The sequence below is a fragment of the Uloborus diversus genome, chromosome 2 (genome assembly GCF_026930045.1).
Source record: "Uloborus diversus isolate 005 chromosome 2, Udiv.v.3.1, whole genome shotgun sequence".
In the NCBI taxonomy this organism is placed as follows: domain Eukaryota; kingdom Metazoa; phylum Arthropoda; class Arachnida; order Araneae; family Uloboridae; genus Uloborus; species Uloborus diversus.
This window is the reverse complement of record NC_072732.1, coordinates 32126522-32149858: the sequence shown is the minus strand read 5'-3', so window position 1 is coordinate 32149858 and position 23337 is coordinate 32126522. Positions and strand designations below refer to the sequence as shown.

Below are 23337 nucleotides of genomic sequence, written 5' to 3'. Positions count from 1 at the left end.
ATAATCTGAACATTAGTATCTAGTTCAATTTAGAAATATAAAACCAAATTAATGAATACCTAAAAAACTGATACAGATGCATATAAATGAAACAGGCTTTTGCTGAGGAAACTATAGAAATTAATCTTAAAGTTATGTCATAGTCTCATTCGAATATGGTTATGTGAAAAATGAATGAATTAAAAATATTGAAAAGAGCACAGCTTTAAATGTAAAGAAACTCAATTATGCAAATTTTCTTCTAGTATTGAAAAGATTACTCTCTAATGAACAAAAATGACTTTAGAAAAGTCACTAAAGTTAATTAAAATATTTGCTATCCTCTTTACGACTCTTACATTTTTATTGCAATCGAATCACAGAATATTTCCAAAAATGCAAGGTGCATCGTAAATCTTTTCTCCATCGATAAAAATTATCGATGCAAAGAAGTATAAGAAAGCAATATTTGCACAATAAAATGTCTTAATTTTATGCGAAAATATGTATGTTAATAACTTCTAAAAAAATAATATCATACCTTTAAAGTATGTAATAACGATCAGTTTCATTCCTCTAATAAAATCAGGAAGACCTTTAAATGCTGAACTTAACATTTCTTTGCAAGTTAAAACTTCATACGGTTCTAAGAATATTTATTTTCAGTCTGGTAAGTATTTTCTCAAACAAATATTGTCTCCTGCGAGTTCCTTTGAAGAAGAACTTATTTTCTTCGCTATTGTTTACTCAAAAAAAAATGATGATGAAGTCATGCTTTCGCAATGCACGAAGGATTTGAAGCAATTAAACTAAATAATTTGTCGTTCGGAGATGAGAATTAAAACTTTTATCAAAGGAAAAGATTATGGAAATTGGCAATGAAATTGCGTTCAGAAGTGCAATAAACTTGTCGGCGTGAAACACTCATGAAAACTGAGTTTCTTTACTTAATGAATATTTCTCATTGCGGATCATTGATAAAGTCTAATTGTTCAAAATTAGCTTTCCACGTAAGTTTAAATGAAAATATTCTTTGTAAAGACTCATATATGCATTATAATTTCGAAGTTCATTTTCTTTCATAATTTAATACGTTTTTGTCATCTATACTATAATCTTTACTAATAATAAAGCTGAAAGTCTCTCTGTCTGTCAGGATCTCTATCCGGATCTCTGTCTGTCTGTCAGGATCTCTGTGACGCCCATAGCGCCTAGACCGTTCGGCCGATTTTCATGAAATTTGGCACAAAGTTAGTTTGTAGCATGGGGGTGTGCACCTCGGAGCGATTTTTCGAAAATTCGATGTGGTTCTTTTTCTATTCCAATTTTAAGAACAAAATTCCATAAGATGGACGAGTAAATTACGAAATTATTGTAACGTGGAACCGTAACACGGGCACAAGCCAATTGGCGAGGAAATTCATCATACATTACTTGTAAATATACAGGCGAACCAAAAGACCTTTTAATTTTCTATTACGGACAAAGCCGTGCGGGTACCACTAGTGTAAACAAATAAAACTAATTTAGAACGAATTCCCCTAAACCAGTTCCAAAACCATTGCTAAAAACCTGTTTTACTTCAAAAGCACCTAAATTCATGTTTTCATCAAATCGATACTCTTAGACCTCATACACACAAGGCAACTTAGCTGAGTCAACTTTGAACGGGTGTTTTGTCAGGAAGTGTACTCTGATGAAAAAGTGAAGAAATTACCGGGGAGCCTTCACGTGACAATCAACTTATTCATCAGCCACAACAGTGCTGATACCAATTCCAGCCCGATGAGTTGAACCAAATTTTCAATTAATTTAACTCATCTGAACATTGTCAAACGTTAGTTCTTCACACGAGTAAGCTAGTTGAGTCAACTCGATTCAATTTTAACGGCGTTGTGGTTCAGCTGCTCTAATTAAGGGCCCTATATATACAAGTCGACGCATCAGCTTAAGATTAGCCATTTTGGATCGGAGAGCGTGTTTGAGTGGTTGTCTTTTCTGGCGAGTTATCGCGTTTAGTGATTGTTCAAGGTGAGCAATTATTAGCGGCACATACGTGAATTGTTTATTAAATAAAATACTATTTTCGGCAATTTTGGTGAAATCCGAAACTTTGCTGTGGTAACCCTAGTAGCATAACAATGAAAAATCCGATCCCAAACGGCTAAACTTAAGCTGATGCGTCGGCTCTAGCTAGAATGAGTTCGGCCTATTAAAAGAAAAGTTGATTCAACTAAGTTGCCTTGTGTGGAGACAACGCCAGTCAACTAGTTGACAGGTAACTGTTTCGAAAATATGACTCAACTAACCGACTCGTATGTAGGAGGACTAACGGGGAACAATTAGAAAACATAAACAATATTATATAAATAAATTAGCTAAATAAATTCGCATTTGTAGTTGTACATGCTTACAAGGGGTTCTCAACCTAGGGGGCGCAGAAGAATTTCAAGAGAGGCGTGAACGTATGCTAAAAATTGTATTCTACTTCATTTTTAGATCACATTTGAATATTTTCGACATTATCTCCGTTATTCAAGTTTTTAAAGCAGTCTTTATCTACATAATCCCTTTGAATCAGTATTTGCAGCATTAGCAGGCATCTCTACAGAGTATAAAATGAAGTCTCTAAAAAGCGTCTGTTTGTTTGAACTCGCAAAACTCGAGAACTACCAGGCCGATTTTGCTGAAATTTTCACAGTTTGTTCCTTTAAGTCCTAAGAAGGTTTGCAGACCAGTTCGAAAACAGTTCGATGAATAGTTCTTTTTTTATTCCAATTTAGGCTCAATTTTCACATAAATTCTCGAATATGGGGGTGAAAAATTACTTTCACATATTAATATTACATATCGTTCGAAAGGGTAGAATTTTCCGCGTTATACGCTATTTGATTCAATGCTCTAACTTCATTACAGCGGGAGTTATTTGCGTTTTTAGCTCGAATTTTTTTCGGCTTAGCTGAAATTTAGGTACTATTTTCTTCATTAAATAAATCAATAAAAAGTGAAGGAGTTGTCCCACAGCTTTCTTTTTGACGCCATTGGAAAAAGCGACCTTTTTTACTCCAGAATTAACTCGACCTATGGTCGAAAAAATAAGTTTTTATCTCGAAAGGAAAAAAAGTTACAAGCCTTTTTAAATCATGTTTCAGAAATCTCGATTCCATTCAAATTGTGAACCATTTTCTTTCGCATTTTAATTCCTTAAACTTATTTTATTTTGTGTTTCCATGGTTACGCATTTTAAATCCATCTTTCTAGATTTAATTTGTTAAAAGTATTTTAACATCTGTCGTCATTGTTTAGAAAGGAAATCATGTTTTTTTTTACTTATTTTTTATGCCTGATTGTTGAATATACAGTGGCTCCCAAAAGTGTTCGTACACTTTGAAATTTTTTAGTAAAACAAAAATAACTCGAAACTGAATTCGAATATAAAGTCCAATATTTTTTCACATCATTCCTATGTCACTCTAAATACAACCCATTGCTTTTTTCAAAATATTGACGGATCTTCTGTTTGAAATGGGTCAAAAAACGAAGAAACAGAGAAATAACACGCCACAAAAGTCATCGTACACTCAAATATTTTCGAATAAATTCATGATTAAAATTATCATATGCCGTTTTATTAATATTTTTGCATTGTGTTGACCCTTATAAGTCATTTGGCTTTAATTTTTTGTTTATTTATTCTTTAATATTGTGCTTATTACTGTAAAATGGCTATTATTCGTAAAAAAACCGCAAACACCATTCAAAATTTGAATTTTTTTCCCCACAGTAGTGGTAAATTGGTTTGAAATGTCTCTAAATTAGTTAATTTATTTGTTTGTTTAGTAAAGTGCTTGATAAAATGCTTTAAAGAAAGGAATCGTACCGAAAACAAGGTAAGAAAAGCTCGACCGGCAAAGTTGACAAAATGTGATCGGAGATTTAAAGTTAAAAAAATTATGAAAAATACACATTTGAGTACTGTAAAAGTTTCTGCAGAGTTAAATGAAACATTTTACATTTAATTTTCACCTAAAATTGTTCGCCAATTTCTCTGATTAGCTGGATTAAATGGGACCTCTTTCTGCAGAAATTTTCTTGGTCGTGCGAAAAACAGAAAGCTTACGCTTTTCTTCGCAAAATCAATGATAAATAAGCTAAAAACGTTTTGGAATCACGTCTTACTTACAGATAAAAATTAACTCAACATTTTTGGTTAAATTGTTGTGCAACTGTAAGTAGAAGAAAAAAATTAGGAACTTAATCTTAAGAACTTAGTTGGATCAGTTAATCAGGACGGTGGAGGTGTTTTAGTGTGAGGGTGCATATCAGCATCAGGACTTGGTAGTTTGTAATTTTTTGATGAAATAATGAATCATGCTGTTCTCTTAAATATTCGAAAAACCAATTTTGAACTCTTAGCCAAAAATCTGGTTATTGGAAAAAACTTTGTTTTTATCAAGATAACGATAAGAAGCACACGGTTTTCAACGTTTGCGTCTAGTGCCTCGAAAATTGTCCTAAAGTTTAGAAAATACCCCCTCAATCTCCAGATTTTAACTTAATGCAACGTATTTAGAGATATCTGGAGGCTAGATTACGAAAATAGGGCTTTAAAACGAAAATAGAGCTAGAAACAGTAAGACTCGAAGTGTGGTAGAACACTTACTCAGAAATTACGCTAAAAAAAGAAAGAAAAAGAATGAAATCTATTCCCAGACGTTTAAAAGGTGTTATGAATACTGCATGATATTCTACTAATTAATAACTTAATCAAAAGTTAGATTATTCAATAATATATAGACATTTTATAAAGTGTACGAAGACTTTTGTGAGATAAAATTTCCGGCACTTTTCGGTTTTTGATTTTTAAAAAATTAAGCTTTAATATTTTTTGAAATCTTTTCATGCAGTTTTGTTAAAAATTGATCATAGATCTTATAATTAAATACCTATTCCGAAATATTAATTCTAACCAATGGATTGGGGCCTATTTCGTTGAAAGTCGTAGGTGTACGAAGACTTTTGGGAGCCACTGTACGTCACTTGACACAATTTTTATTTTCAAGGTGAACCGGGCAAAGCCGGGCAACGCAGCTAGTAAAATCTAAATATCGAGCAAGGATAGACATTAAAAGAAACCTGAAGCCTGATTATTCCATGATCGACGAGAGGCTATGTCAGCCTAGTCAGAAACTAAGGATCCGACCCTTGAGAGGACCCGGTGCGGAATTGGAGTACTAAAAGGTTTTACAAGTTTTATGGGGTTAGTTGTACGATTTCATGTGGTTCAAAAGGAGTATGTTCAAAACAAAGTTATTTGTGATAATATTAAATTTTTTTGCTGAAAACCTTTATTTAAAAACCAGCTTTGGCTATTCGAACTAGCTTCAGTTTCAAATTTTTAGTGTACTCTTTATATTTGTATTAACCACGCATGGCGGTCTGATGGGGTGGGGGCTGAGGCGTGAGCTCACATCAGTGTTCAAATGGGGGGGGGGCAGAACTAGATAGTAAAACCTGTATAAGTTGACCACCTGCGGTGCACTACTTTAGTGGTCAACTTAAACAGGTGGTCAACTTACAGAGGTTGGTTTATATGATAAGGGCTAATTCCGTGCCTGAAAAAAGCGGTCAACTTAGACAGGTGGTCAACTTACAAGGGTGGTCAACTTCACAGGTTTTACTAGGTTGAAAGCCGCTGAGCTAGTACATGGCATAAAAGTTAGATATCACATGAGTTTAATTATAATTTGAGTGTAAACATTTTTTTTAAAAAGAAGGCAGATTTACTTCAAAACCAGCTCATTCCAAGTTATTTCTGTCCGTATAAATGAGACAACGCTGCTCATAAAAAAAAGAAAACAAATGAAGTCGTACATTGAGTGTATTAAAACAATAATAGAACTTTAAAAATGCAATAGTAATAGCGCAAAATGATTTGAATGTCATTTCTTTAAAACTACAGTAAAACCTGTACTAGTTGACCACCTGCGGTGCACTACTTTAGTGGTCAACTTAAACAGGTGGTCAACTTACAGAGGTTGATTTATATGATAAGGGCTAATTCCGTGCCTGAAAAAAGCGGTCAACTTAGACAGGTGGTCAACTTACAAGGGTGGTCAACTTCACAGGTTTTACTGTATTTATTTATTTTTTAATGGATTAAGCTAGTTTGAGGCAAGACGACTCAAGGTTATGTGAATATTGGAATAAAAAGCTCATAAATGCACTCATTCATCTTTCAAAGACAAGTTAAAGAACACTCCATGTAAGAACTCTTGACTACAATCATTGTTCAATCAAAACTAATTGCATTATTATTCCCTATAACGACTCAAGGAGGAAAGACTATAGGTTTCAAGCTAAATGCTTCAAAACTTAATACAACTCATAGATTAAGATTAAACTAAAATATAATTTCAAATAAAACTTACTTTCAATCGTAATGTCAATTTCAAGACAAAATCTTCAATAGACTGTAGTAATTAGGGAAAAAACAATTAGACTACAGGCACTCGTTTTTTTCTTCAATGATAGGCTTGCCCTAGTGGCCATCTTGAAAAGAAAAAGATATCGATGCTATTCTGACTTAAGGAAAAAGGTTTACATTTTAACGTTTCTATTAAAGCGAAGGGAACGTGTATCGAGTTTGACATTTCAAATATTGGAATTGAAACGTATATCCATTATTTCATTCTACAAGGAGCTTTGACATCGAAAGTAGAATGTATTACAAATAAAATTACGCTTAAGAAAATAAAGCATTTTTTTTTTTTTGGTTTCCGAACAAAAAGTCATTCTTATTTGAAGATTCTTTTTAGTTTCTTAAACAGCAACACCGGGAATTTTGTTTGCAGCATATAAGTTTTTCCACGGGGGAAGGTATAAATCAGTGTGTTAAATGTGATGAACGAGATTTAGCAGAGAAAAGAAAAGCTTGCCATAGCGCCTTGTTCTGGTAAGAAAAATCGCTTGATCCGCGACAAGTTCTTTTATGTTTGGGTTGAAAGTGGAGAAATTATTTGATTGGAATAGCCCCAATAACCGTGCTCGGCAAAGTTAACCAGGTTTCCTCACACCTTTTTGAAAACGGAATCGTTTAAGCCTTAGTCGATTGGCGGTCAGTTATCGAAACAGGACTATTATATTTAATTATTCCATTTACAAACGAGCTGATGTGTGCATTACATGACTTTCCTTTACTCCAATTTAATTTTATTTTTATTTTATTTTAAACCAATGATGCCTTCGTACCTGCCATTTCTAGCTTAACCGGTGAAGGGTACCATGGTGGTTGAGGGGGAGGGAAAGAAACTGAAGGGAAAACTTGAAATACATATACATATCGCATATACGCACATAACTATACACACACACACACACACACACACACACATATATATATATATATATATATATATATATATATACATATATATACATATATATACATACATACATACACACATACTCACACATACATACATATATATACACATATACATAAAAAAACATATATATAAGGGGGAAAAGGCTTGAAAAAGTTAATAGGTTCAAAGTGCTATATTGGGGCCAAGTAACTAGGAATTAATGAGAGAGAATACTGTTATATATATATCCTCGTATAAAATAAAAATATTAACAGAAAAGTAAATATACAAAAATACTTATAGTAAAAGACTCTTGGTTAAAAGGTTGTATACATCCATACTCCAATTTAATGTATTTTCCCCATTATTGGCATTTTTAAAGTGTTTCAATAGTTTACCCTCTAAATATCACCAACAGTGGCCAAATTGAAACCAGATTTAAAAAAAAATAAATAAAGAAAGAAAAAACTCCAAATTTGTAGCCAAGTTGACGACAAAACTTGGCGACCAAAAGACTGGCGATGTGTGTATCGCCAAGTGTCCGCCAAATTATAACACCACTTGATCGAAAATTTTGCATCGAAATTAACAATGATTTCTCCCCAAAAAGGTGCAAAGTCCCCTTTAGAAACACCCGAATGCAACCAAAAGGAGAGGTGCACAACTAGACCCCACTCGGAGTCTACGTACCAAATTTCAATTTTCTGGGGCATACCGTTCTTGAGTTATGCGCCATACATACGTACATACGCACTTTCGCACATACACACATACGCACATACGTACGTACAGACGTCACGAGAAAACTCGTTGCCCGCTTTTGGCTGGTGAAATCATAAATTCTGAACCTTATCACCATTCTTTATGACAATTTAAAAACGAATAAACGTAATTTTAATTGTATAGAACAAGTAATTTATTATTTTCCTCTTAAAACTGAGTAGTCTTTTTAAAATGGAAGTGATTTCTAAACATGGATAATCTATATTTTATAAGATCTCGAATTTTTTCTGAAATCTCAAAATAGATAATCAGAAGTTCAGAATAACGTTTTAAGCTTATCTGAGAATCAGAATTAAAGTTAGACTAATCTTTCAGAAATCCGATTTTACAAGGGACGGATTTTTCGGCGATCGGGGTTAACAGAGCTCTTATAAAACGGCTATTACGATCAATGAGATCCCCTACATTTTAACGCAAAATATTCTACAGCTAGTAGGACTATTTTGGAATCGACCGGCCGAGATTTTGGCTTTGCTTGGAGCTACTGTTATTATGAGGATTTCATGAACTACTCATAAAAAACTCCCATGGTACATTTAGGTGAGTTGACCTCAAGTTAGTCTTGTATTACACACTAGAGGACTAATTGCATTCTGTGATCTTCAAGAGTTTCTGCAAAAACAAAAAAAAACAAAACAAAAAAAAAAAAAAGAAAATTTATTTGAATTCTGAAATTTTGAATTCAAATTATGTTTTTTGCAATCACGAACTGAGACAGAACCCTACTCATTGGAGTTATTGTTTTCTAGAAACGGCTCCTGTTCCCCCCCCTCCCCCTCCCCCAAGCCTGCCTCTCCTTCTGGGCGGTTACGTGTGCATAGTTGTGTATAAGTGTAGATTTGTGTGTATGCACGTAGGCGTGTGTGGGGTATGTGTGTGAAGTCGTGTATGTGTGTAAACGTGCGTGTGTGTAGGACATGGACGCCTCCGACCAGGAGAAGTGGATAGCTCAAAACCGGAGCAGCCGCGCCGCGCCGCCAGCAGAGTACGGTGAGCGGTGGTGCTGCAAAGGCTTCTGGTCCAAGCTGAAAAAGGCACGGACACCAAAAACGGTCAAATGAGAACAATAAGCAATCGTGATTGCTCAAAAAAAAGCTTTCAAACATTTTATTCATCTACAAGTACGAGATTGGCTTGAATATTGATGGTAAACATAACATATTATACTTTTAAGGAATTGTAGTTTCATATAGTGTGGCCATTGTGATTTCCTAGCTAACAATATTTTTTCCATCAGTTTAGAGGTTCATTTTCCAAGATGGAGTGCCTGGTATGATGAAATACTCACTATTCCATAATATTCTACGAAACCGAGTTGTTCCAACAGTCTCTGATTCGTCTAAGTTAGCAAATGTTGTCCTACCCATACAGCACCATCTCAAAAAAGGAAAAGAAAGAAAAGCAGAAAAATAGAGGTCTAAATTTTTTTATAGCAGTCTACACCCCCCCCCCCCCCTCTCCTTTCATAAAAATATGTTAAATGATCCACTTAGGATAATGTAAAATAGGAAAGAAAAAACAGAAGCTCCATAAAAACAGACGGAAACCAAACGTTTGAAGTTTTTTAATGGTTCAATCCTTGGGTGCCAGTTATAATAAGATGAATCTCACGTGCCAGAACTCAATGAAATTAAAATACATATACAGTGGCTCCCAAAAGTGTTCGTACACTTTGAATTTTTTTAGTAAAACCAAAATAACTCGACACTGAATTCGTACATGAAGTCTAATATTTTTTCACATCATTCCTATGTCATTCTTAATACAACTCATTGGTTTTTTCAAAATATTGACGGGTCTTCTTTTTGAAATGGGTCAGAAAACGAAGAGACAGAGAAATAACACGCCACAAAAGTCATCGTACGCTCAAATATTTTCGAATAAATTCATGATTAAAATTATCACATGCCGTTTTATCAATATTTTTGCATTGTGTTGACCCTTATAAGTCATTTGGCTTTAATTTTTTGTTTATGTATTCCTTAATATTGTACTTATTACTGTAAAATGGCTGGTATTCGTAAAAAACCGCAAACACCATTCAAAATTTGAATTCTTTCCTCCCAGTAGTGGTAAATTGGTTTGAAATGTCTCTAAATTAGCTAATTTATTTATTTGTATAGTAAAGTGCATGATAAATAGCTTTAAAGAAAGGAATCGGACCGAAAACAAGGTAAGAAAAGGTCAACCGGCAAAGTAGACAAAACGTGATCGGAGATTTAAAGTTAAAAAAGTTATTAAAAATACACATTTGAGTGCTGTAAAACTTTCTGCAGAGTTAAATGAAACATTTTACATTTAATTTTCACCTAAAACTGTTCGCCAAGTTCTCTGATTAGTTGGATTAAATGGGACCTCTTCCCGCAGAAATTTTCTTGGTCGTGCGAAAAACAGAAAGCTTACGCTTTTCGTGGCAAAATCAATGATAAATATGCTAAAAACGTTTTAGAATCACGACCTACTCACAGATAAAAATTAATTCAACATTTTTGGTTAAATTGTTGTATAACTGTAAGTAGAAGAAAAAATTAGGAACTTAATCTTAAGAACTTATTTGGATCAGTTAATCAGGACGGTGGAGGTGTTCTAGTGTGAGGGTGCATATTAGCATTAGGACTTGGTAGTTTGTAATTTTTTTGATGAAATAATGAATCATGCTGTTCCTTTAAATATTTTAAAAACCAATTTTGAACTCTTAGCCAAAAATTTGGTTATTGGAAACAACTTTGTTTTTTATCAAGATAACAACGGTTTTCAACGTTTGCGTCTAGTGCCTCGAAAATTGTTCTAAAGTTTAAAAAATACCCCCTCAATCTCCAGATTTTAACTTAATGTAACGTATTTAGAGATATCTGGAGGCTAGATTACGAAAATAGGGCTTTAAAACGAAAATAGAGCTAGAAACAGTAAGACTCGAAGTGTGGTTGAACACTTACTCAGAAATAACGCAAAAAAAGGAAAGAAAAAGAATGAAATCTATTCCCAGACGTTAGGGGTGTTATCTAAGGTGTTATGAATACTGTATGATAATCTACTAATTAATAACTTAATCAAAAGTTAAATTACTCAATAATATATAGACATTTTATACAGTGTACGAAGACTTTTGTGAGATAAAATTTCCGGCTCTTTTTGGTTTTTGGTCTTTAAAAAATTAAGTTTTAATATTTTTTAAGAACTTTTCATGTAGTTTTGTTAAAAATTGATCATAGATCTTATAATTAAATACCTATTCCGAAATATTAATTCTAACCAATGGATTGGAGCCTATCTCGTTGAAAGTCGTAGGTGTACGAAGACTTTTGGGAGCCACTGTATATATTTTTAAACATTGGAAAATATAGAAAAGGGAAGAAAATTACAAATTACAAGTTAATATCATCAATTGCATGCTACTTATGAACTTTCGATCTGTTTTTAAAAACCAAATTCACACTAAATTTTCAGCAATCATTTTTAACATCGATTGAAGATGATAAATTATTTTGGCAGTTTCCAGAACATAGTTTTCGATTCGTAACATTGAATATAACAATGACCTACATGGGCCAGGTTCATAGCCCCAATGTGGCCCGCAGGTTGGTCACCACTGGTTTGAGAGAACCACCTATTCGGTTTTTGCCTCCATTTTTATCACAGATTTTTTTTTTTTTTTTTTTGAGCAATCACGATTGCTTATTACTTTCATTTGACTGTTTTGAGGTCCTATCATTTTATTTTCCTGCCAGCACCCTCTGCAGCATCACCGTCGACCGGCCGCCTCACGATGCTGCTCCTCTAGCGAAAACCGTCTCCAGGTTGCATCCATGTCCTACACTTACACACACACAAACACATACACACATACGCATACATACAGACACCTACACATACACACACCTACACACAACTACCCACACACTCATGCCTGCACACAGACACAAACACATATGCCTATACACATATACACATTCCCCCCCCCACACACACACACATACACTCATACACACAACTACCCACATACTCATACCTGCACACAGACAAAAACACACATGCCTACACACACAAAAACACATACTCCTCCACACACACACACATAAACACACACACACTCGTGATTGCGAAGAACATAATTTGAATTCAAGAGGTCAAAATTCAAATTATTTTTTTTTTAATTTATTTATTTATTTATTTATTTTAGTGACAATAAAATAAATATTAATTTCGCCCCAAGTAACAGTTCATTAAAGATAGTTTGGTGATTTGGGGATTTTTATTCGAAACCACCCAGTTAAGTCATTAATAGAAATGTAAATGGAATTCTATAATACCCTCCTCTTATCTAAGTATTTAATTAAGCTAAGGCCTCTATAACTAGGGACTGACGCATCCGCCATTTTGGATCAAAGTGATCGTCTGTTTTTGAGCCATTGTCATAGGTGAATTATTAAAAGACGCAGGAAAGAATGTTAAGATCATAAAATAAGTGAATGTGCCACAGTGTACTGTGCTAATAGTTCACAGAAAGGATTTTGTTTCTTTAAATTTCAAAATTAATAACCCAAGATAAAAAAATCAATTTTATTGACGATTTGCTGGAAATCCGAAGCTAAAACTCTTCAGTGCGAAAGCAGTAAACATTGTTATGTAAATTCTCGGTTCTACTTTTATTGCTATGGAGTAATTTAATCTGAAGAAATATGCTTTTTTGTTTTTGTTTTTATATAACTGTTACATTTTTTAAATCAGTTGATAAATTAATTGCAAAGATCCAAAAACGCAATGCTGCCAAAAATCAGACTGATTCACTTTGTTGGAAATTCAAGTATACAGTATCAGCACATAAAAATATATAAAGTACTAATACTACTAAGAGCATTAATTATGTAAAGTAATACTAGTTTCGTAATTAATTAGCAAGTTAATTAAACATACAAATAATCGAATAATAATAATGTATATAATATTTCACCAATTGAAATGTTTTCGATTTCTTGATGTTTTGTTGGTTTGTTTATTTTTTCAAAATATGACACTCTGTAGTTCTAATAACAATTCGGGACAAAAACGAATGCATTACGCTAACATAAAATGAAGCTGAAAGAAAGCGAAAACACATCTAGTGTGGTAATTTTTCTCCGACTTTTGATCCAAAATGGCGGACAGTTCGGCCTGGTATATGTAGGGGTTCTAAGTTAAGCAACTATCAAATTGTAAAGATTTGAGGCAAGCAACAAATTGTTTCTCGCGAGGTCATTCCTATTAACGATCATAACGAAACTTGAACTTTAACCGTGATTACATTTTTAACAGGTTTCCTTTACTTTATTCTATAAGAAAAACGAAAGGCTGCAGATAGAGTAAACAGACACTGTTAGTCTTGAGAGCGATGGAAATTCCTTTAAAATCATTCTTTAGATAAACAAACGGTTATTGAAAGGAAAGGTTTGCAGTATAGAGAGAGAGCGCCTCTACAAAGTGTTCTTTTGTGTCCGATTGTAAAAGTTATATTTCGCTGATACCATAGTCGTTAATTGCAAACACCTTTCTCATTCAATATCAGAATAGGAACAGTGATGGCGTATTTCTTGGCACAATAAACAAACACTAGTACGTTGAAGTGCAATATAATGTTCTTTAAAAGTCATTCTAAGCCTTTTAATTACGTGCGTGTTGCATTTTGAAGAAAGAGGAATCAAAAAACATGCCAAAATATGTTTTAAAAATTTGTAGCATTTCAAATCTAACTAATTCTAACAGTTCAGAAGAGAAAAACAATAATTAAAATCTTAACTATTTCGTTTTCTGATCAATTTTAGTCGAAAATTTAGCATATTTTTGACAGATATTTTATTGTTCACACAAATCAATTGCGTAAACTCAAATCTTCAGTCAAAAATGTTTCAATTATTGTCAAGTAAGTTATTTAAAAATTTACGTGAATTTTAGATTGTAGAATCTTTACTTAACTCAACCGAATTTAATTAACCTTGCAGCTGGTTTGGATTAGTTTTTCGATCAATCTTATATAATTAAAAACTGAGCTTATGTATCTATCTATAGATGTCGAAGTTACTTCTCCCGAACGCCAATGAACTGACCATCGAGCCAGGTATCGATAGATTCCTAATTTTCCCGTCTTTGTATTGGGCTGTTTAACATAATCCTCCGATAATAATTAGCGGAGACATCAATTAAAAACTATTAATTATGACACTTAGATTTCGACACAAAATCCCTATTTTTCGAAGGCTTTCCTCCATTCTAATAATTATTCAGTGCTTCATCTCAACTTTCCGTAACAGTGCTTTCATAGCGTGTAGAAAATCATTGAGAAGAAAGATCTGTTGCTATTTTTTTCTCAAATATGAACAAATAAAATTTTGACTTTTGTTTTGAGGCTTTTCCTGAAATCGGAGAATTTAAAATGTTTTCTGTATGGTTGTTTTTCCGCCATCTACGGCAAAATTTTATAGATTTTTTTTTTCCAGCCTTGATGTTGAACACGCGTAACTTGACATAACTTTTATTTTTAAGGTAAACCATGCAAAGTCGGCCAACGCAGCTAGTACTTAACTGAAAAACTATAGACTTCGACTGAAACACGGGCAAACCAACATAATTTCGTAGAAAAAATAATTGCCCAACAGGCATTCTAGCAAATCGGGAAAAGGTCATTCGCGACATCCGAACGGCGTTTGAGGGAAGAAGTTAGGTAGATAAACAACTTATTTGTCCTACATTTTGGAAAGCAAAAAGGGATTTTTCGTGCCTAGTTAAAATTATTAAACTAGCAAAAACATGTGTTAAAAACATTAAACCATGTCTAAGAAGGAAGTCATTTTTATTACAACAAACTACGAAAAATAAAACAAATAAAAAAAACAGTTGTACAGCAGCTTTTTCAGTAAATAATATGATGCTGTGCAAGTTAACTTTTCCTCTATTTATTTATTACTTAATTTTGCTGTACCTAGCTTAAAAAGCATCTTTCGGTATATTATGGAATCAATGTGACGGTTGAAAGAAATATTTTGCTGCTGTGTTTTTCATGCCTTAAAAAAGTTTTATTTTTTATTTTTGAACTAGCTGCATTGCCCGGCTTTGCCCGGTCTACCTTGAAAAAAAAAACCATTGCGTCAAGTGAAGTATTTTCAATAACCAGGATTAAATGAAAGAAAAAAAAACGATCATGCAAAATTTTCTCGCCAAACAATGACGATAGATACTAAAATACTTTTAAGAAATTAAAATAAAATGAGAAAGATGGATTTAAAAGGCGTAACGTGGAAACACAAAATAAAATAAGTTTAAGAATTGAAAATGAGAAAGATGGAAATGAGCAATGGATTCGAAAAGCGTTACCGTGGAAACGCAAAATAAAATGGTTAAAAACTTGAATAGAGAACAGATTTTTGAACTTCATTTAATTCGCTTGTAACTTTTTTTCTAATGGAGATAGAGTGTTAAACTTTCGACCTTAGGTCGAGTTAGATCTAGAGTAAAGAAAGCAGCTCTTTCCAATGCTGTCAAAAAGAAAACTTTGGGACAATTCCTTCACTTTTTATTGATGGATTTAATGAAGAAAGTAGTGCCTAAATTTCAGCTAAGCCTAAAAAAATTCGAGCTAAAAACGTAAAAAACTCCCGCCGCAATTAAGTTAGAGCATTGGAACAAATTGCGTAGAACGCGGAAAATTCTTCCCTTTCCAACGATATGTAATATTACTATTTGCAAGTAATTTTTCACCCCCATATTCGGGAATTTGTGTGAAAATAGGGCCTAAATTGGAATAAAAAAAGAACTATTCATCAAATTCTTTTCGAACTGGTCTGCAAACCTTCTCAAGACTTAAAGGAACAAACTGTGAAAATTTCAGCAAAATCGGCCGGGTAGTTCTCGAGTTTTGCGAGTTCAAACACACAGACGCTTTTTGGGGACTTCATTTTATACTATGTAGAGACTAATAGTGCAACTGTAATGAGTCGTAACATAGAAACATCGTAAAATACTATGATTAAATATGTTGTGAAAAACCTATGTATATTAAAAATCAACCGACAGCCTGAAACAAATTTCTTAGGGTTTAGAATCGATTTTGAAGTTGATTCTGTCATAGCTTTTTAGCAATTTAGTGCGCTTTAGAGGCATTTTTTCTGTAAAAAAATAGCAGTTACTGAGAAATTCGCAAAGACTTTTTCAAAGAAAAACCGATGATTTCTCAAAATTATTGGCATGAAATACACTACTTTTAGTACATCTGTTCGAGTCATTTTAACATGGCAATCGAACAGGGAGGCTCCAACATTCCATTTAGTTGCCGTTGCGTTAAAAAAAAAATTAAAAAAATATAATTAATTTGAATTTTAGGCATCTTGAATTCAAATTATGTTTTTCGCAATCACGAGCGTGTGTGTGTATGAATGCGCGTGAGTGTTTGTGTAGGCGCAAGTGTGTGGGTGCGTGTGTATGTAACCTCGCCGCAAGCTAAGTTCGAGTAGATTAGAATACTACTTTGCGACATTTCTAGATCACAACCAATCACGCGAGCGAGAATCTCGATCTCGCAAGCTAGCGAGCTTGGAATGACCGCCCAGGGCTGCGGAGTCGGAGGAAAAATGACCGACTCCAGCTCCGATTCTGACTCCGGATATTTTAAAGCCTTCGACTCCGACTCCTTTACCTCAAAATCAGTCTGACTCCGTCTCCACAAGCACTGGCAGAGTTGCGGAATTTGAGGAAAAATGACCGACTCCAGCTCCGATTCTGACTCCGGATATTTTAAAGCCTTCGACTCCGACTCCTTTACCTCAAAATCAGTCTGACTCCGTCTCCACAAGCACTGGCAGAGTTTCGGAATTTGAGGAAAAATGACCGACTCCGGCTCTTGGAAGTTTACTCTTCGACTCCCGACTCTGATTCTTTTCCCCCAAAATCAGTCTGACTCCGACGCCGCAGCTCTGCTGTTAAGTAGTTGATTGGCATTGTTCGTTGTTTTTACGCGAGGTAATGTAGTTGAATCAACTTTCCTTCTAATAAGCCGAAATCATTCTAGGAGCTGATCCCACAGTGCTGTTAAACCAAAACCGAGTTGACTCAACTAGTTTACTCACGTACACAGCGAACGTTTGGAAATGTCCCGACAACTAAAACGGTGATTCGACTCATCGTGATGAGAATGGTAGCAACACATGTGCTTGGTGTGCCGGATGAGTTAGCTGACTGTCAAGTGACGGACGCCGGGCGATTCCTTCATTTTTTCTACCTGGTTGCACTAATTGAGAAGAGATAAAATTGTGGGAGTGAAGGTTTTCTTTCGTGAACCAAAGATCCCAAGTCATGTGACACATTTTAAAGCAAAGCATTGGAAGAAATCAAGTTTCTTTCGCTAGTTTCACTCAAAACGTGTCAACCATTCGTCGGTGTTGAGTCACGTGACTTGGCCAATGATTGGCTCCCTCCATTTAGTAATTCCTGCTCGAAGGTCCATCCTGATAACCGCCCGTTCGAAAGCAGGTTCATCCAGTTGCCTCGTGTAAAACATCGCTCTGTTCTCACATGCTTACAACAAATTTCAAGAGATGACCTCTCATTCTTTCTCTAGAGGCGTTGTATAACTACTAATCAGGTTAACGGAAAGAATCATTCTCACATAAATAACAGCCGATGATAGAGTATCCCGCGTGCTTCAACAATGAAACTTGCGAGTCGGCATGATAATTTGATAATATGTTTTGGTAATGCGTAACATGCAGAGAAAGACTTTATTGTGGCAAGGATGAACTCCATCCGGTAACTTAACTGTTTTACTGGTAAGACTGTCATTTCAGAGGAATAGAAATAAAAAAAAAATGGTCAACTATGAACGCTACCTACTAGAGTTTAGGGTTCATCCAATAGAGTTAAGGTTACAGTTTCAACTATCAAAATATCACCAAACTGGCAATAGTTTCGTTCAAATGTAGAAGAGTTGAAGCAATTTTCACCCGTCATACCTTGACGGGCGACTTTCTAGTAATAAATAATCTCCTTAAATCCCGATGCTTTGCATAGGCGAGCCTATTATATCTGCTAGTTTTCTTAATATTGCCGTCGAATAGTATCTTGAAAAAGCGATGGTCGCACATGAGACTTCGCCTTTTCTTGATAACACTTAGCTCTTCAGAGAGTATTTCTGAAGAGAAGTATTCAAGAATGACGATTAGAACGAACTCAAAAACGATCAAGAAAATAAAAGAAGTTGAAAAAAAAAATACATCAGAGGTTACAACACGTCAAAATGTAAAAAAATTAATTTTTTTGGTTCCGTTTCGTTTAAGTTCAGTCATTGTTAAACACTCATACCGTTAAAAAAAAGCAAATTTGGTTACTTCTATGCTCTCAGGGAGAAAACTTTGGAACATTATGCAAAAAAAAAAAAAAAAAGTCTTAGTTACCTTCATAACTCAAATTCACGAAAAAGAGGCACTAGTTCAGAAATCAAAGTGGGTAATCTTTACTAATAATAAAGCTGAAAGTCTCTCTGTCCGGAGGATGTCTGGATGTCTGTAGGATGTCTGTGACGCGCATAGCGCCTAAACCGTTAGGCCGATTTTCATGAAATTTGGCACAAAGTTAGTTTGTAGCATGGGGGTGTGCACCTCGAAGCTATTTTTCGAAAATTAGATTTTTATCTTTTAATATTCTAATTTTAAGAAACTTTTTCCGAGCAAAATGATCACAACGTGGAATAGTAAATTACGAAATCATCATAACGTGGAACCGTTATGAGCCATGGGCGAGCCATTTAACATAACCAATTGGCGAGAAATTCATCCTCCATTATTTGTTAATATACAGGCGAACCAATGACCTTTTAATTTTCTACTACGGGCAAAGCCGTGCGGGTGCCACTAGTTATCAATAATGCAGCTGCAGTGGTGTCGAACTCACGCTCCAAACAAGCCTAGTCTAAAATATTTAAGTGGCTGTAAGTTGGTTTGAGTATGTTGCTTGTACAAATCCACATAGGTCCTTTGATGCTCAAGAATTCACATTCGACGTATACTGTGGAAAGGGAGATATCGCCGTGTGGGGGTGGATCCCCCCTCTCCACAATTTACGTCAAATTTTTGTCAAATTTGTCACAGGGATGCTCTGGTGCTCAGGAACTGCCATGGGGAGGGGGGAGGCAGTAAATCCGTGAAACAGAAGGCTATGCCTATCAATGACGACTGATCATAGAGGTTTAAATTGAAATTTTGCGTCATAAATTTGCTCATTTCTACACGCTGACGGGAAATTTTATCTTTTTTTTTTTTTTTTGTCTTTTATTTATGCTTTATATTTGAATATGTATCACTTGATGCATATTTTTTCTTGGAGGTAGACCATTCAAAGCAGTTAGTTTATTATAAATATAGTGAAGAATCTTGTTTTTTTTTTTCAAGGATTTGCGCCCCATTACTCTTTTAATGCGTTTAATGGCTTTTGAAACTGAAATTGCTCTTTTTAGGACGATTGCCCGCATTCCAATAATTAATTATTAGGGAGATTTCTAATGTATATATATATGTGTGTGTGTCAATATTCTAGCTGACCCTTGCGAAGCATTCGCGTACGAATGCGGCGTAAGCAGGACCCGAATTAACTTTTAAATTAGGGGAAGCTTGGTCTCATTTTGGAGCCCCTCCCCCCCCCACCCCCCCACATTTTGTTTGAGGCAAATTTTCTAAATATTCTATGCACATTGATACGACACTGGCTAATGCTAAGTGACCTAGCAGAATTCAGATTTAAGTTAATTCCACCTTATCGACTGGGAGAACTTTTGTGTATTACATACATGTATGTTGCACTTGAATTCTCAGCAAATATGGGAAGACCATGTGGAATTATATTCGACACTTTACAAAGGAAATTAAATGTCATAAAAGTGCACTGTAAGAGTTAAATCAAATCCCACATTTGAAAATCTAGCTTGTGGCCTCATTTTGCATATTTATTTAATTCTTCCGTTTAAGAAAATGCATGGAGTTAAGTCCAGTTTCACAGAGATATTTGGGTCCCCTAAAAATTCTGATGGGAAGCTCAAGTTTCCGAGCCTTTTGGGTAATCAGACCCTGGGCCTAAGTGCAGTAAATGATTAGTTACCACTGTGCATTGTAAAAGTACGTTGAGTAAATGCGAGATAAAATAGTAGACGCATAAAATCGATATTGGTTCGACATCGATATTTCTCTTTAAGTGATCGATTATGTGTGTTATCACGTCCTTCTCCTGATAACCGAGAGTTACAATTTTCTCCCGTTTCTACGTTTATTATATTATTTATTTGTTTGAAATCGTGGAGAAAAATGAAAACTGTCGAAAGTTTTAATATCCATCATCAAAACGTTTTAACTTCTTTTTAATAGATGGCGCCTATTGTTTCTAGATCGTCAGTAAAAATTCAGAAGTCCGGTGCTTTAAATTATTATTTTGCTGAAAAAAAAGTGTAAATTCTTTGCTTAATTTGATAGTGGCGAAAATATTTTTATAAATGATGCCGTATTTTTGAAGTTTCATAAAGTATTAAGAAAGTTATGGGCGCACCGAAAAAGTACCATTCTTATACACCTGTATTGTGATATAATGGCCGTCGATATGTTGATATTTGTGAGGAAGAATCTCGTCTTTTCAAAAAGAGGAAAATTAATAGCATCTATAATTTTTGTTATAAGATTAATCATCAACTGTTCATATTTTTTAGAGTTATTGTTTTAAGATTTCAACAAAAGCTTAATCGTGTCGAACATGTTTATCTAAAGATATTAGTTCCTTCACGTATGTACTTCACGATCACGAGGGATTATCGAGTTTCACTGGTGTGTTTAGTAATATACAATTTTAATCGTTTGTTTAAAATTATTTCTTAAACTTGCAGTTATGAATAAGTTAGTCACTATGTGTTTCATGTCGAATATTTCACTTTAATTTTTAGCTTTTTAATGGGCCAATAACCACACGTTCAAATAATATTCAATGTCATACTACTGTCGTGAAAGGTATCGTCCGATATTGTAAATGAGCCCGTAATCGAATCCACAGCCTTTTCACATAAACTGAATATCGCAATATCATGCTTATGACCGTCAACGGGTTAAAAAATACGGAAACAGTGTGTGTTTTCAATTTATCGTTATTAAAATAGTTTCATTAATTACCAAAAATTAACATTTCAAACTCGCACCCTACACCCCCCCCCCCCAAATCTAGAAAAAAGAGATTTTATTCATATGGTCATTCATTTAGCTTCCTTTTCTAAAGAATATGAATAGATATAAAAAAAAAACTTCATTAATCTCTGTCCTACTTTTTATTTTTAAAGAAAAGATTACTGGTTATAAAAACTCTCTCGTTTACATAAAAATTACCTCAAAATCTAATAAAATCTATATGAATTTTAAATGAATCTCTTATTGCAAAAATTGCGGTTTTTTTTTTTTTTTTTTTTTTAACCTTCCTAAAACAGTTTGTATTCGGTGAAAAATTAGCTCGTCAATACAAATATTGAATTATATTGACCCACAATTTTCTTGGTATACTGTTTCTTATTTTCTGAAAATAAAACTATATTATACACTGAAAAAAAAAAAAAAACACTAAGCTATTTTTTAACCAGTACTCTGCAGGAAAGCTTTCTTTCTAAGGTGCATATTCTTTAAAAAATATATTTTACTTTTAATTCAATAAACGGAATTCAATCAAATTAATAATTAATCAAATGACATAAAAATTTATTAGGAAGTTTTTAAATTATTTTACTGGTATTTGATCCCAAACATACGTTTTCTCATTCATTTTCTTTCCATTTTTTTACAAAATTTTCTCTTAATATTCGATTTTTGGTTCTCTAAACTGATTTCCCTCAAAGTTTACTCAGAATGTTATGAATAACTTATGGTACTTTTTAACATTATATATCATATTAACTACCGACTTTTAAATATAAAACTGGAAAATTTTTCTCACACATATTTCACAACATAAATATAAAATTTGAAAAGTAAAACAGCACAAAAAATTATGACTTACCAGGAAAAACAAAGAGCTCACCAAAAAATTTTGGAGTCTAACCTTCGGAACAAGTGTCACGGAAAGAGAAAAAAAGTTCCCTGTGTCCCTATTAGCCTCTCGGTCACGGGCTTTGGAAATATAGGTAACTAAGTCCTGGTGCGTTTAGTGTCGAGGCAACAGGAGGTATGCGCCGTCCGGCTTTTGTACACTTGGTTTCACGCCGAATCCGGCAGGCTCTCCTATTGGCCGCACGCGATGATCACGTGGGCGGAATGCGCGCTGGAGAGCCGCTCGTGATAGGGGGGGAGGGTTAGTGTCCGGCAGAAGGTTGTTTCATTCATTAAAATTCGACTTGATGATTCTGTTGTCGTGGGCAATATAGAAGAAAAAAAATCTATACTACTGTCGTAAACGTTTAATCATTCGAGAAGGGTTATTGAATCTGTAACTAGAGTGTGGGTTGGAATTCATTCCGAACTAAAGAAGTACGTCTGTTGCCACATGAGTATTAAGAATATTAGATAAATGAAAAGAATTTATACGTGCTGAGTTGTCTCATAAACATTTTCCTGTTTTGGTTTTTTAAAATGCAGAATATAGTTCTTTTGATTTTGTGGATATTTCAGTATTGCAATAAGTGAATTGTTTCAATTCTTTACATTTTTATTGTTCATTCAATAACATTAGACTTGATGATGTTGTCGTGGGCAATATAGGAAAAAGAATATGCACTCCTGTCATAAACGTTTAATCATTTGACAAGGGTTCTTAAATCTATAACAAGACTATGGATGGGAGTTATAACGATTCAAAAATTATTCTATTCAGACAAATTCTGTGGAAAGTTTTCTGAAACCTTGGCTTTTTAAGTTAAGCTTAGAGTAATATTCAAAACAATTAACTGTTTAAATAAGATAAATTTCCTTTTTATTTAAAAAAAAAAGTAAAAACAACTGACTTTTAAGGTAGGCGAACACAAAAAAGTCGATTTTAAGATTTTGATAAATATAGAGAGCCCCAATGTTCTTCTTTCGAAATTTGCATTTTTTTTAACTCGGTGAATTATTAAGAAAACTAGAAGAAATTTACTAAAATCAAATGCACTGCTTGTAATTGAAATTTGTTTTTTCTTTCTTGATGTTCTCATATCCACGTTTTCAAAGTTTTTATTTACGAGCACAGCTCAATTGAA

General features: G+C 34.1%; 1 protein-coding gene across 1 annotated transcript in view; it reads right to left on the bottom strand.

Annotated features, from left to right (window-relative positions):
• Positions 1-22311, bottom strand: part of LOC129216955 (uncharacterized) — a 169687-nt gene extending 147376 nt beyond the window's left edge. The window contains exon 1 of the mRNA XM_054851178.1: positions 22164-22311. The gene's annotated coding sequence lies outside the window, so the exon portion shown is untranslated. The remainder of the gene's footprint in view (positions 1-22163) is intronic.
• Positions 22312-23337: the final 1026 nt, after the last annotated feature.